General features: G+C 38.6%; 1 long non-coding RNA gene across 2 annotated transcripts in view; it reads right to left on the bottom strand.

Moving 5' to 3' along the window:
• LOC105303624 overlaps positions 1–14840 on the bottom strand; it is a 75879-nt gene that overhangs the window by 60937 nt on the left and 102 nt on the right. Inside the window, exon 1 of one of the 2 annotated variants that reach the window (XR_896922.2) lies at positions 14562–14835. The exons of the other annotated variant lie outside the window; for it this stretch is intronic. This is a non-coding gene — a long non-coding RNA (uncharacterized LOC105303624). Of the gene's footprint in view, positions 1–14561; positions 14836–14840 lie in introns of those variants that run through there. 2 annotated transcript variants of the gene reach the window in all.

Here is a 14840-nt window from a genome sequence, read left to right on the forward strand (position 1 = left end):
ATATTTGCTGCTGAAGTTACAGTCTAATGAGCACACAATCGCCAAGCCAGGACTGGGGAGTCATCACAGGTTCCTCCTCCTTTTGCATTTCAGCGCCCATTTCCAAGTCCTAGCCCTTATATGTCCTCAACAGCAAACAAATCCTCCCGCTCCTTTTCATTCCTTAAACCGTCACTGCAGGTCATGTCCTCATCCTAACTGGTCTCTGTATCCTCATTTCGTGTTCTCTCAACACTCGCCCTACCCTTCCGGAGTTTATTCCTTCCCTATTACTCAAATATGAACATACCATTTCCCTGCCTATTCTCTAACACTTTGTTATTCCTTTGCCTGCAATGTTTATCCCCTCATATTCTGACTAGCTTTTACTTTTAGCTTTAGACTTGGCCTAACATTTTCTCTGTCAAACCTTTTCTGACTTTATCAGGCTGAGTTAGGTGTTTTCTCTTCTGTGCTTCTTTTATCATCTTGTGCATAACTCTACTGGAGCATTTGCCACATTGTTATCAGTTTGTTTACATGTTTGTCTTCTTGCTGATCTGTGAATAAAGGTTGAGCTCTCTATCTCATTCTGTGTTATAGCTTCTACACCTGCCACTCGGAAGGGGCTTAACACATTTATTTATGTTAAATCAGTAATTCTTCCTTCATCTTCTCACTATAATTACTTGGAGAACTTTTAAAAAATACTGAGGCCTAGACCCATTCAAAAAGAATTTCTGGGGGCAAAGCCCAGGCACTTGTATTTCTTTAAAACTCCCTGTCGATTTGAAAATTTTTAGTGGGTAAAAACCAACCACTATGCTAAATTATTTATCTGGAAATGTTAGTTAAAACTATACCAAAAAAAAAAAGAGAGAGAAAAGAAGTTTGAAGGTCTTTTGTGATTTTTTTTTTTTTTTCAGACAGGACACTGTATTAGTTATGGATTGCTAAGTAACAAATTACCCCTTAAAAAAACCAATAGTTATTATCTGTTTCTCCTGGTCAGGAATTTGGGTACCAGCAGGGCTCAGGGTTTCTCACAAGCCTGCATTCAGGGTGTCAGCAGCGGCTGCCATCATCTCAAGGTTTGACAGGGAAGAAGAGCTTGCCGGCAAGCTCACTCACGCGGTTATGGAGGATTCAGTTCTTCATTGACTGTTGGCCAGAAGCCTTCTTCAGTTCCCCTGCCTGTCCATAGGGCAGCTCACAGCATGGCAATTGGCTTTCATTAAAGTGAGCACGAGAGGGTGAACAAGATGGAAACCAGACTCTTTCTGTAACCTAATTTTGGAAGTGACATCCCATCACTTTTGCTATGTTCTGTTCATCAAAAACATGTTATTAGGTCTAGCTCAAACTCAACGGGAGGAAATAATACAAGGGCATGGATCCAGGAAGTGGGTATCATTAGGAGTCATCTTAGAAGCTGCCTATCACAGACACTTAATGATACTTGGCTAAAAAATTAAGCTACCTTAAAGGAATCCCAATGAGACTGTCTTAGCTTTAGGAGTATGCTTTGGTTTCTTTGTAAAACTGATCCAACCTGCTTTGACAGAGATGAACTAACACTAAACTGACAGGTGTACTTTCTAATAATAATTTAAATTTTTTGTTTCATTAGTTGTTTCATCTAACTATAAACGCATTCATTTAAGGCCATTTGGACAAGATAATATCGAGGCAGATCAGATTGCCTAACTCTAGCCTTCACATGGCCTTATGAATTAGGTCAGTGTGCTTTTCAAAGATTAAAAGTACTCCTATTTCTTCACCCAAACACTTTCCAAGTTATATAAGTTCACAGAAAACAGATCACTTTAAGGATTTAACATTAAATTTGTTTTTAGTGAAGGGCAGGTAACAGGAAATCTAAAGGTACAATACCAAGAAAAATAGGCAAGTTAAGGTACTGACTTTATGCTGGTGAGAGTAAACAATTTTAGGTTTACCTCTCATTTTGGAGGGTGAAGCCAGTGTTTTGGACAACATTGAATACTGATCATAGCAACTAAAATTTAAACCTTCCCCAAAGATTCTATGGATATAAAAAATTCATTATCTTTGGACATCTTACCATTTAATGCTAGGAGGGCAAGTTGAAATTGCTTAACAATATTTACCAAAACTACACAAAGTACTAAAAGCAAAAAGAAGTCCTTGTTAAGGCACAAATGACTTGCATCCTTGAACCTGATGTCAACAGCACATTTCATAAAATCTTGAACTTTTAATTTATATTCTAACTATAAAATGCTCTCGCCCAAATCAATGTTTTTGCTGCAGAAAGAGCTAGCCTTCCAGATTGAGTACTGCCTTTGATAGCATGTTTTTCCTTGGATCATTTTCTAACTATTTGTTCAAAAATATTTGTAGCTCGTAAAGCCCGATGTGATTTTTAAAATGATATGATTGTAATACAAGGTTATAAAAGATGTAACTGAGAAATCGTGCTGTAAGTACTTTAAGCATGGGCGGAAATGACTTATGAACAATCTATTGTAGTTTGCTTTTAAAATGATTAAACAGCACCTTTGGGGGGAAATCTGCCCTTTCCTTCAGCTGAGGTAGCAATTCTTATTATATGCACTAAGACCTGAAAGATAAAGCCATGATCAGCTATTATTACCCAACATAAACAATTCTATGTCAACCACTATGAGTCACAGCAAACACGAGGATTGAAGCTAATGACCTGGACTGTTGAAGCTCTATAGCCCTTTAAACATTAATTCCCTGAAACACCCAGTTTTCGTAGTCTAGACATGCTTGTTTGAGGCTTGAGTTTTAATTTATTAACTTTACTTAAAAGATGGCTCAGATGGCTGCCAAACTGAGGAACAGGTTGAAAACAGACATGTCACCTAAAAATCTGGTAAGTTTTCCTTTCACAGTAACATGACTTAGCAATTCTAAAACTATCTTTCCTGTATCTAGCTTAAACAAAAGAGTAGACATATTGAGAATAATGGCAGCCAGGTTTCTTTCTGTTGAGTTACCGAGATGGAAAAGGGCCAGCTAGAAAGTAGTGATAGACTAGAATAGGAGGTATCAGTATAAACCCATGATTTTTAACAGACATAGAAGTAAATACAGATATTTGCCTATGCATCTGCCTGCTGAGAGAGACTACAAGCAATGACACATCAGTAGCAATGAGCAAACTTAGCGATCAGAATTTGGTTTGTGAATACCATTCTCCATGAAAAGAAAGCAGAGTTCCTTGAAAAAATGACTGATTTCAGGGTTGGGGCAGGGGAAGTACAAGATGAACTTGGAACATGTACTAAAAAGAAAGGGCTCAAAGAATGAAGAGAACATGACAGCAGGGCTCCTGACACAAACAGGACACATTCTGGGGCTCCCATTGGTTAGATCTGGGACAACTAAAATATATAAATAAATAATGATAATAATGGATTTTAATAGGTTAACTAAGAAACTATAAGTCCATCTATTATAAATAAATGAATGGGGGAGAAATGAAAACATTTCCTTTTATTAGAATGTCAACTGGAAAACATAGATGGAATGATGAGTTAGAAAAACCGGCCCTTCACTTGGATAGGGGTTGGGAGGAGGGGTAGGTTTTGGTGTCCTTGAGTCGAGCATTCAGTCTCTATGGGCCCAGTTACATCTCAAGAACTGCTTCTCAGTGGGCATACAATTATCTGCTGTAGATGGCATGGCCTTGCTGTAGAACTCCAGGGGCCTGTGTTGTGATTCTCCCACTAGACTTGCCATAAATTACACACTATCTTTTCCCACCACGGACACCACTATGGTCTGCTAGATCATATGATCCAAGTGTCAATCAGGGATTCTTGCCCTGAAGTCTGGAACTGCTGCAGATCCCTTTCCTGCTCTGGGCTCTATTTAAAACTGGCAGCCTTTTATGTCATTTATTATGCGAGAGCATTATTCCTAGTTGTGGAATGTGTGGCCTTCAGAAGGGAACAAGGCCTACAAAGTGCTTTACTTCTTTCTTTGTGGTAGGGGCTGCAGGTGGCAGCAACCTGTCTTTCATGTTAGAGGGGTTGTCCTGGCATTCCTCTGACCACTGGACCTCTAGAAACACTGAAACTTTATGAATCTATACAATGACATATCATGTATCTGAGGCCTTATTAATCTGTTATGGCAATGAGTCCAGCACACAACAGCAGCTGTGAACAGGGTTATTACTTGGTTTAGTCAGCAGCAGTCTATGGTCATACCCCAGGATCTATACAGTTTCTTTAGAGGCTAGACTAGTAAATTAAAGAGATTGGATTGGGACCGGCACCCTTGTATCCTTTAGGTCCTAAATGGCAGCACTAATCTCCATTATTCCTCCAAGATACAATGTTGTACCTGATTTATCATCTTGGCAGGCATTGGGGGGCAGTTTCAGAGGGTTCCATTTGGCAATCCCCAATATGACAACTACTCCATAGACCAGGGACCTAACGTGGCAGTTACTCCAACTGCCACGTGTATAAATTCCAATTATGCACTTGGGGACTAGGAAATGACCACTGAGTGGGTCCAGGGACCCAGTGGGCCCACTGCGAGACTAACTTTAGCCAGAACACCTGGTCTGGTAGGCTCCCACTCTAACAGGAAGGCCGTGATGCTATTTTAGAATTTCCAGATATCAACATGAACTCAGATTCTGTGACCAATAGTCCTCAAAACACCTGATTTCCTCCCTTTCCCCAGTGTACAGTCACTAGCACAGATAGCCATGGAGCCCTGAAAACTGTCTTAGGTCTAGGACCCAAGCATTGGATCATGACTTTTTATTGCAGTGACTATCCAGCACCCTGGTGGACTGCCCATCTTGTCCCAGGGAGACTATGCTCTATTAGCTGTCTCCACAACTCCTTGTGGGTCAAGCTCCTGTGGCTGCAAGAATGACCTTCCCAGTCATTATGGTAATTGTGGCCTTCCAGCTTCTGGCAGCTCAGCAGCACCACCTGGCCTCTGTTACTTCCAGGCTCTCTTATTTTCATGGATGTTAATAAGCCAACTCTGTGGCCCTATTTCTACCTCCATCCCTAGCCTGCAGAGAAGAGACACCACCAAAGTTCTTAGTGATGCTGCTACTGCTCTCACCAGTGCTTTCCTGAGGGCCTTGGGTGAATGGTAGATCCTCTGGGCCCTCTCATGGAGCATAATCCTTTTGGGTCCTCTGGCCTTATTTAATATATCCATTCCAGCATGCCCACTTCCCTCAGCCTCTTTCTTCCTTCCTCTACCATCTGCCAGAGCAACCCAGACATTTTTCACTTTGCTGAGAATTGGCTGTGCCCCCCCCAAAGCCCCCGTTTCTAAAAGCCATCACATTAGTGAGTTTCCCCCCACCACTGTGGTCTGCCTTAGTCAGTTTTGGCTGGTAGAACAGAATACCACAGACCGAGTGGCTTAAACAACAAACATTTATTTCTCACAGTTCTGGAAGGCTGGTAAGTCCAAGATGAAGGTGCTGGCAGATTTGATGCCTGGTGAGAGCCTGCTTCCTGGTTCATAGACAGCTGTCTTTTTGCTGTGCTTTGCATGGTAGAAGGGACAAAGGAGCTCTCTAGGGCTTCTTTTATGAGGCACTAATCCCACCATTCATTAAGGGCTCCGCTCTCATGACCTAATGGTCCTACTTCCAAATACCATCACATTGGGAATTAGGTTTGAACATATGAATTTGGGGGAGACAGAAACATTCAGTCTATAGCAGGATTCTTGCTAGAGTGTTATATATACTCCATACCTGAGAAAATACCAAGTCAATGAATTCTTATTCATCCAATCCGACTTCTGACCCCTCTGAACATCTTTAAAATCCAATCCCAAAAGTCCTCCTCTGGTTCCTGTCAGAACACGCCAGTTAAACTTGCAAATTCTTAGGAGAACAGTCTCCTTCGCTGGGATTTAACCCAGTTATTGGCTCTGTTATTGGTTAGTTATTGGCTTGGTAGCCAGGAAAGAAGGTGGGGCAGCATAGGGAAGGTGTGTGCTATTGCCTTGTGGGCAAGAGGCTTCTGTAGCAACTTCCAGCACAGTAAACAAAGCTACTTTGCACTGGAAAAAGGCTACCTCTGCAAGCCTTAAGGGTCTAGAGAGAGTAGCAGGGACATCCATTCAGATGACCTTATCGCATGTTTAGGATCCTAGGTTTCCCCACCTTCACAGTAACAGACCTGCCTTGGCTAAACGTTCAATGCTCAAATATCACTGGAGCTCTGGGACTCCAACGATTGGCGAGCTTTTCAGTCTGCGGTTCAACTGAGTCTGTCCTTCCACTATAAGCGATAAACATGTCTTTATAAGTTACCACAGAGGCTCTCCAGCTTTCACACTGAGCTAGTAACTGCTTATTAGCAGCCATTTCTCATTTTTCTACTGTAGTGCTTTAATACAACTTAGCAGTTATCAGCCGACTCTGTTGTCTTTGTAGGTACTATTCCTCATGTTTTTAAAATACCTCTATCATCACGCCTACCACAGCGCCCTTCCACTGGGACATTGTCCCAGGTCAACACTGGTGAAATCTTTATAAGTTAACCTGTAACCTTAAGCCAGGGGTGATGAGTGCCCCTCCTACCAACCAGGGTGGGATCTTTATGTCCAGTAATGGATGAGCCTGTCCCAAATTCCAATTTTACTATCCCAGAAGCCAAGATGGGATTAAACGTGTAAGATTTTTATTAAGGGAAATATCTGTGAGAGAAAATGGGAAGGGAAGTGGACAAGACTAAGTGGATTGTCACCCCATGATGGAAATCTGATCCCTAAGTGAGAGAGAGGGAAGGAAGGTTGGCTGGAAGTGTCCTAGACTACCACATATTCTAAGACAGGCTTGGCAAGGCAACTGGGGGGAGTCCTTGAGCCCCAGTTGGCCACCAGGAGTCTTAGTATTTCTGTCATGCTCAGTCATTGAGCAGTGAAAGCAGCAAGATCTCGGCACAAATGTAGTGATGAATTCCAACACAGCAGCTGGGCCTTTCCTCAATCAAGTTCCTTGCGGTGCAGGTCTGTGAGGTAATGCACCTCATAGCCACCTCCTCATCTAGCAGAGCTGGAATTCAAACCAGGTACTTTGGTTCCAGAGACTACGCTACAACCACTGCACTAAGTCACGTCTTAGAGCTGCAGAGGTCTGAAATAAATGGTCTTCTATCATGTCAAAGATTTATATGGCAGGTTGGGCCAGAGAATCATTAGTCTCCTCTAAGGAGTTTGTACTTCATTCTATAGACAATAAAGTGGGAGAGGAGCACATCAGATTAATGTACATGAATATATTCCATATGCACTGCATACACACGTGAATGATTTATAGACTCATATGTAACTTTAGTTTCCTGTAGTTTAAAAGTGTTTAGCGGATTTGATAACAGCTGCAAGAAACAGTGATTCCAGGACTGCATATATGGCAAGATGTATCACTCTGCATATATGGTAAGATGGTCAGAAGGTGCTGTCAAAGCATTCGTACCTTTTAGAATATAAAAATTTGAAAAGAAATGGACTTAGACAAGTTCATTTTCCATCATTCTTTATAAAATCTTACTATGGTACAAGGCAACCAAAATGTATTTAATTTTTACTATTTTACTACTAGTATTGAAAATCATCTACTATTTTTATGCAGAGGCACTCTTTCCACTCAAGCTGTGTGTCAAATAGGTATTTAGAGGTTAAATGAAGAACTTAACCACTATTTATAACACAATTTCCTGGGGATCTAAGTAGCCTCCCAACAATCAACTTACAAATGAATTTTGAGAATACAAGCTTTTATTAAAAGAAAGCTACATGTCCAATCATTAACTAGTTAGTGTTACAAAAAAAAGGTATTATGAACTCTATGTTTTGGACATGGGATCCTGGGCACAGAAATGTTAAATGATTTCTTTGGTCCACATAACAAGATCAAATATGAACCTAGAACTAGTGATTAAATCACACTGCTATACGCCTATATTCATTAATAATACAAGTCTACAACTGCAGTATGGTTTTCTACAACAGAATATTAAAACCTAGAAATGAAAATCTCAAGAGAACATTGGTCCAACTTTCATGAAAGCAGGTTATTATCTGCTTATTACAGAGAATGGAAAATTAGTTGATCAAGGTCAAACCTAAAAATTAAGGGAAACTCCAAATTCAAAGCCTCCAGAAACTCATCATATGCATCACTATTATTTATACTTCAAGAGGACATATGTGAATCAGAACAGAGTTTTTGAGTTTCAGATGATTTCACTTTCTGATTTAAAGCCTAAGAATATAAACTGTAAACTCAGCAAAAGCAATTTATGAATTTGGGACTATGATATGTCTCTAAGTAAAGGTTTAAGAAACTATATTTATAGCTTGGCACCAGTAAATTTTTGTTCACTTTTAAATCAGATTCCAAATATACACACTGTACTCCAAGGGCTATTGAAAACACAAACTATCTTTTAGAATTAGACTTTGAGATGCAATTCCTAACAATGATTGCCTATGTTCCCTAGTTATGAAAAATATGGTTATAAGACTTTAAACATAAAAATTAGAATTAGTGGAAGAATTTTACTAGAAAATAACTACCTGTTATATATCAAAAGTCTTTGTAAAGTTCTGATTTTCAATCACTTGATCTACACACAAACTACGCCATGACTTATTTCACCAAAGACTTGAGGTCTTTTACTACATAAGTATATATAATAATGACAGATATAAGATACCTGCCCTAGGAAAAATATATTTAAAAAGAAATATAAGTATGCAGGTCAGGATGGATGTTAAACAGGAATTTCAAATTTGGCTCTTGAGCTTCCTGACAGTCAAATCAAAGAGAGGTAAAATTCTTGCTATCAAAAAGTGACTTCCAGACCTGAAACCATAAAACTCCTAGAAGAAAACATAGGCAGTAAACTCTTTGACATAGCTCTCAGTTATATATATTTTTTGATACGTCTCCTTGGGTAAGGGAAACAAAAGAAAAAATAAACAAATGGGACTACATCAAACTAAAAAGTGTTTGCACAGCAAAGGAAACCATCAACAGCTTACTGGATGGGAAAAGATATTCACCAATGAACATCTAATAAGGCGTTAATATGCAACATATATAAGGAACTCTTACAACTTAACATCAAATCTACCTACCCCAAACCCAAACAATCCAATTAAAAAATGAGCAGAGGACCTGAATAGACATTTCTCCAAAGAAGACATACAGATGGCCAACAGAAATATAAAAAGATGCCGAACATCACTAATCATCAGGGAAATGTAAATTAAAACCACAATGAGATATTACCTCACACTTGTCAGAATGGCTATCATCAATACATCAACAAACGAGAGTTGGCGAGGATGTGGAGAAAAGGAAACCCTTCTGCACTGTTGGTGGGATTGTAAATTGATGCAGCTCCTATGGAAAACACCAGGTTTCTCAAAAAATTAAAAATAGAACTACCATATGACCCAGCAACTCCACTCTAATTATTTATCCAAAGTAATCCAAAACACTAATTTAAAATCGTTGTATCCCTATTTTCACCGCCACATTATTTACAATAGCCAAGACATAGAAGCAACCTAAGCGTCCACTGACAGACAAATGGATAAAAACAATATAATACATATATACAATGGAATATTACTCTGCCATAAACAAGAATGAAATGTTTCCATTTGTGACAACATGGGTGGAACTAAATAGTATTATGCTAAGTGAAATACGTCAGAAAAAAGACAAATGGCATATGATTTCACTTACATGTGGAATTTAAAAAGAGAAATAAATGAACAAACGAAACAGCAATGAACTCATAGAGAACAAACCGATGGTTGTCAGATGGAGGGGGTTTGGAGAGATGGGTGAATAAGGTGAAAGGGATTAAGAAGTATAAATTGCCAGTTATAGAAGTAGTCAAGGGGATGTAAAGTACAGCATAGGAAATGTAGTCAATAATATAACTATGTGTAGTGTCTGATGGTAGTAGACTTATCAGGGTGATCACTTTGTAAGGTACATAAATATATAGTCACTATTTTGTATACCTGAAACTAATATAATATTGCATGTCAACTCTAATTAATATAAATTTAAAAATAAAATAAAAATTTTTAAGTGGCTTCCAAAACTTTTTTAGAATCACATTCTAAAATATCTTACACGAGATTTTATATAAAGGGCACTGACACAAAGAACAATGTCCTTGATAATACAGCAAATATGGCTGAAATGTTTTATATGGTTACTTCAAGTAACTTGCTTAAGTGAAGTTGGAAGGTATCATTAAAACACTACTCAGTGAAGGTGATGGTGCTAGGGGCTGCTTTTGCAATATGTATTGCTTTTACACCAAAGAATTCTTATATATAGATTAGTTTTCCCAATTAAGCAGCAATTCTTATTTAATGGCTAGGAGGTCCCCCCATCAGAAATAAAAGGTGACTTGACATGGCTAATATAATTACTTTATTTAGGGACAGGCCTAATAACTGAACCTCTAGATTCAGCAGGAAAGCTTAGTGTCTCACAATTTTAACAGGACTGCAATCCAAGGCTTTGGAAGAATTTGCTGGAAATTTTACCCCTTCAAAGGTGTGCCCTCTAACTACAGGGATGTAGTTTGCTGCAAGCACATGGATAATACATTCTGGAGATACAGAATTATAAAGGTAAACAGTTTCGGTGTTAAAAAGCAGAAACATCTAATTTTCAGTATCATATAAAAAAAAATTATAAACTACCCAAAGCAGCAATATATAACCACCTGTATTGACTGTGTTCAAACACACTGAAATGTTTATAAAATGCATGGAAACGGCCAGGGGCAGCAAGGAATAATCAACTAAAGCATCTGCTATCTAAGTTCAGTATTTCTCCTGTAATCTGAATTGGGAATCATAAAGCCGGAAAATATCTAGAGAGGGCATCTAGCCTGCATATATGCTTATAACCCATTTTCAAAGATCTCTGTTTAGATTTCTAGTGGAGCTTGATCTTATCTTAAATCTTAACACCTACAGCCTAAGACTAATTCCTTTTATCTTAATTCCTTTCATCATCTTCAGATGAATCTCTATGTTCCTTGTCCATGCTTTTACAAGCTTGGAAATCATTAAGCAACTAGTCCTCTTTCATTAACAAGCTAACCACATTATTTTTACCTTTCCTCAAACATCTTATTTGCTAATCTTTAGGCCTCTTCTTACTAGAGCATCTCTTAATACTTTTGAAACAGTTTGGTACTTTAATACAAGCTTCACAAATTCCCAGAATTTAGATTTTTCTATGATTTGTTCAAACACAAACAATTTAATTTGTAAGTATCAATGCTATATCCTGGAATCAATTATTTGAAACAATATTCTAGATCTGGGGTAACTGATCTCATATAGCTTACATTCTTATGGGAAATATGGACAATAAACTTGTAAACAAATAAGATGTCAAATTGAAGTTCTGTGAAAAACATAAAAGTAATAGGGGTAGAGAGGCCTTTTGTGAGGAGGAAGGCAATAGCCCTGCAAAGATATGAGAATAATGTTCCAAGCAATTTTTGACTGAAGTAGGTTTAACTATTCTGCTACATATTTACATGCATTCCTTCTGCATTAGATATCCTTGCACTGTTCCCTACTGAATCTTCCTGTTCTTATTGTGAAGACTAATTCTATCTTTTAAAAGCATTTCATTACCTTCTTAATTGGTGTCCCCCATAAGTTTTTAAGAAGTATGCCTTCTAATATAAACAAGTACTTTATAATATTAGCTAATTATTTAGTTTAGGATGTGTTTCTGTCAAATTGTTTTTAATGGGTGAAAATATTTGAAAAAAAGTTGTTATCAGATAGGCCAACACAAACTTCCTAGAAAGTAATAATTTGGTGATGCTTTGTAGGCAAAGCAGACTAAAAGAAAATTGGCAGAGTATGACCCATTCAGATGAGGCTGAAGAGAGGATGGAAGATGTAGTGAATCACTGATCGGCTGGTCTAACAGTGAAAAGGGATGATAAAGAAGTTAGAGGTTGGTAGACAGGTCGCGTATATGAGATGAAGAGGCAAATCAACTAGCAAGGTTCAAGAGAACCTTCTGTACCTCAACAGCTCTTTGAGACATACTGCCACCACCTGGGCAATAGGCAATTGTGAAGTATTAGGAAGATTTTAGTCATGATCATTAGTTAAGTGACGATTATAGAATCAAGAAACATACTTTCATTTTATTAAACTGGCATTTTTTGCCAAGTCTTTGGACATTAAAAAAGAGTAGAGATTTTGCAGATGTGTTTAGAATCCTGCTCTACTTTTTAAGTCTCTGGTTCCTTAACTGTAAAATGGGTATAAGAATACTAACCTGTGGGGTTGTTCAGTCTCAGTTAGTGGCAATAGATGGAGCATCTAATCCAGTTTTCAGTACATAGTCAGAACTCAATAAATAGCTTTAAAAAATTATTATTCTTCACTATGATCTTCCAAATATCACTAAAACTTGATTATGACTTTTTTTAATCACATAAGTATGCCCATTAAGAAATGTACTTGTGTTGTGTTTTTATGGAAGGAAAAAACTCACAAAATTAAAACTTAGGGAAGGAAACAAATTCCATCAAAATAAGTCAAATATGTGAAGTGTTACTACAGAGAAATAAGCACAAAATGTTGAGCAGGTAGGAAAGCCCTCAAAATATTTAGTCAAATCTAGATTATTATAACAGAACCTTATTCAGGTTTCACTCATTTACAATTTTGACATGAGTCAGTGAACTGTAACTTTGTACCATCCAAGGGAAAAATACTTTTAAACCAAACTAATGACAAAGAATAGGAATTACCTTTTTAAGAGAAAAAAAAACTTTGAATTTTATAAGACTCCATTTTCAAAATATAATTGCAGCAGAGTAACTAGTATGAATGGGGCTGGTGGTATGATATGCAACACAGAAATTATTAATTAGTTAATTAGTGTAAGGTTTAGTTAATTTGGTTAAAGCTACACGAATGGTAAGATTTTATTTCTTAAAAATAAATACAAGCAGATCTTAGTCCCTTGTTATTCTAAATTGGTATTCTGAAAGACATGTGAGGGAGGGAGAATTAAAACTCGATTAAGAATCTTTTCAAATAAAGAATAAAACCTTAAGAAAACTGGCTATGATGTTTCAACCAAATTCCTTATTCTGCTGCTGCTTATGAAACGTAAGTCAGAAAAATGGCCATATCCAGTCCGACAGAATTTTAAAGCTGAAAGAACACCAGAGATAATGTACGCTCTCCACAAACAGAAGAGGAAACAGACTCAGAATGACTTATCAGAGCACACAGATCCAAACACAAGTGAATCTCAACTCACAAGCTAAGAGTCTCACTACAGAAAGAACTAATTTTGACACCACTGCTCATTAAGCCAATGTTTAATGAGGTTGCAACAAGGAGCTCACCTGTGGCTGGAACTGGAACTGGACACTGGCTCAGTAATATTAAGACTGTGAATGCATGGTCTACACTAGAGCCAAAGAGCTACAGAGACTTCCTCCTTACGTGCCTTTTCTTTTGGTCCAAGACTCCTATGTGTTTAATGAGGGATACAACAGAGTAAACTAATGGGGAGGTGGTAATTGGGAACACTATCTCTCCACACTTAAAACCCACACACCTTGGCCTCTGGAATGAAGGATGTTAAAATAAATTGATCCCCCACCCCAAATTACTATTTGGGCAAGCTTTTTTAAATCACATAATGTTACTTCTAGCAAATAAAGTTTTCAGTACACACAATCCAGTGACTGAGTCTGCTTTTTCTGGCTACTACAGGTACAGGCTAGGTCCAAGCAGTACAAGCTTTGAAACCATCGTCCAAGTTTTCAAACAAGAATGAGTAAGAAAACAACTGCTGCTAATACAACACACAAACATTAACAAGTGCCCAAAGAACAGTATTTTAGGTCATTAGATTATGTGCCAAAAGCCTGTTCCCTGGTAAATAATAGTTACTGTTGTTATACCTAAACTAGTTATACATGTCACAGCTTGCTTCTCAAAGAGAACATTCTACAGTCTTTCAAGAACAAAACCCTGCTTTATTTGGCATACAACAGTGAAGAGGTCTTGCAACATTTACAGTAGTCAAACAGCAGTTCAGCGCAAGCAATCACAAAATTTGGTCACCAACCAAACCAGAGCTAATCTCGCAGTTCCTGTAGATTAGAAGAAAATATTAACTCACTCCTTCTGCTTGTTGACTTTTGCATCCCTTTATTTGCGTATTGAAAGTACCTCTGTGGGAACTCTATGCCTAGACAGTTTAATTATTTATCGTTTACTTTGGGCAAATATCAATCATTATTTTGTGAAATGAGTTAGGTTCTTAAATTAAAAGCAAACAACAACAAGCCCTCTTCACACATTATGGCTGCATTTTCCCTTAGTAATAAGATTTCAGTGCATCCATCCACCTCGGTCCAGCTGTTTGTCTCTAGGTGAGTCTTTAACTTCTGTCCAACAATAAGATGAGAGGGGCAAGGGGGGTTGTGAACCAGAAGGTACTCGCCAGAATCCTTCAGGAGTCGCTGTGTGACCCTCACCTTGACTTTGGGCGATTTGTGGGGACCAACTCCTTTCTTGCCGCCGCTTATTGGTTTCCAGGGGGCCACAGACCTCACCCACCCTGGCCCTCCACTAACTGTCTCTAGCAGGGGCGGGAGCTGTTTCCCGGCTAGCTCCGGGACAAAGGCAGCGGGCCCTCGGTGGTTCCAGACCCGCTCCTAGAGGCCTGTGACCATCGCGCTTCCACGCCAGCCCCGGCAGGGAGCGCCTCGCTCGGAGCCAGAGGTCAGTCCCGGCGGCGACCCCGCGTGGCCTCA

The sequence above is a fragment of the Pteropus vampyrus genome, unplaced genomic scaffold, assembly GCF_000151845.1.
Source record: "Pteropus vampyrus isolate Shadow unplaced genomic scaffold, Pvam_2.0 Scaffold310, whole genome shotgun sequence".
Classification (NCBI taxonomy): domain Eukaryota; kingdom Metazoa; phylum Chordata; class Mammalia; order Chiroptera; family Pteropodidae; genus Pteropus; species Pteropus vampyrus.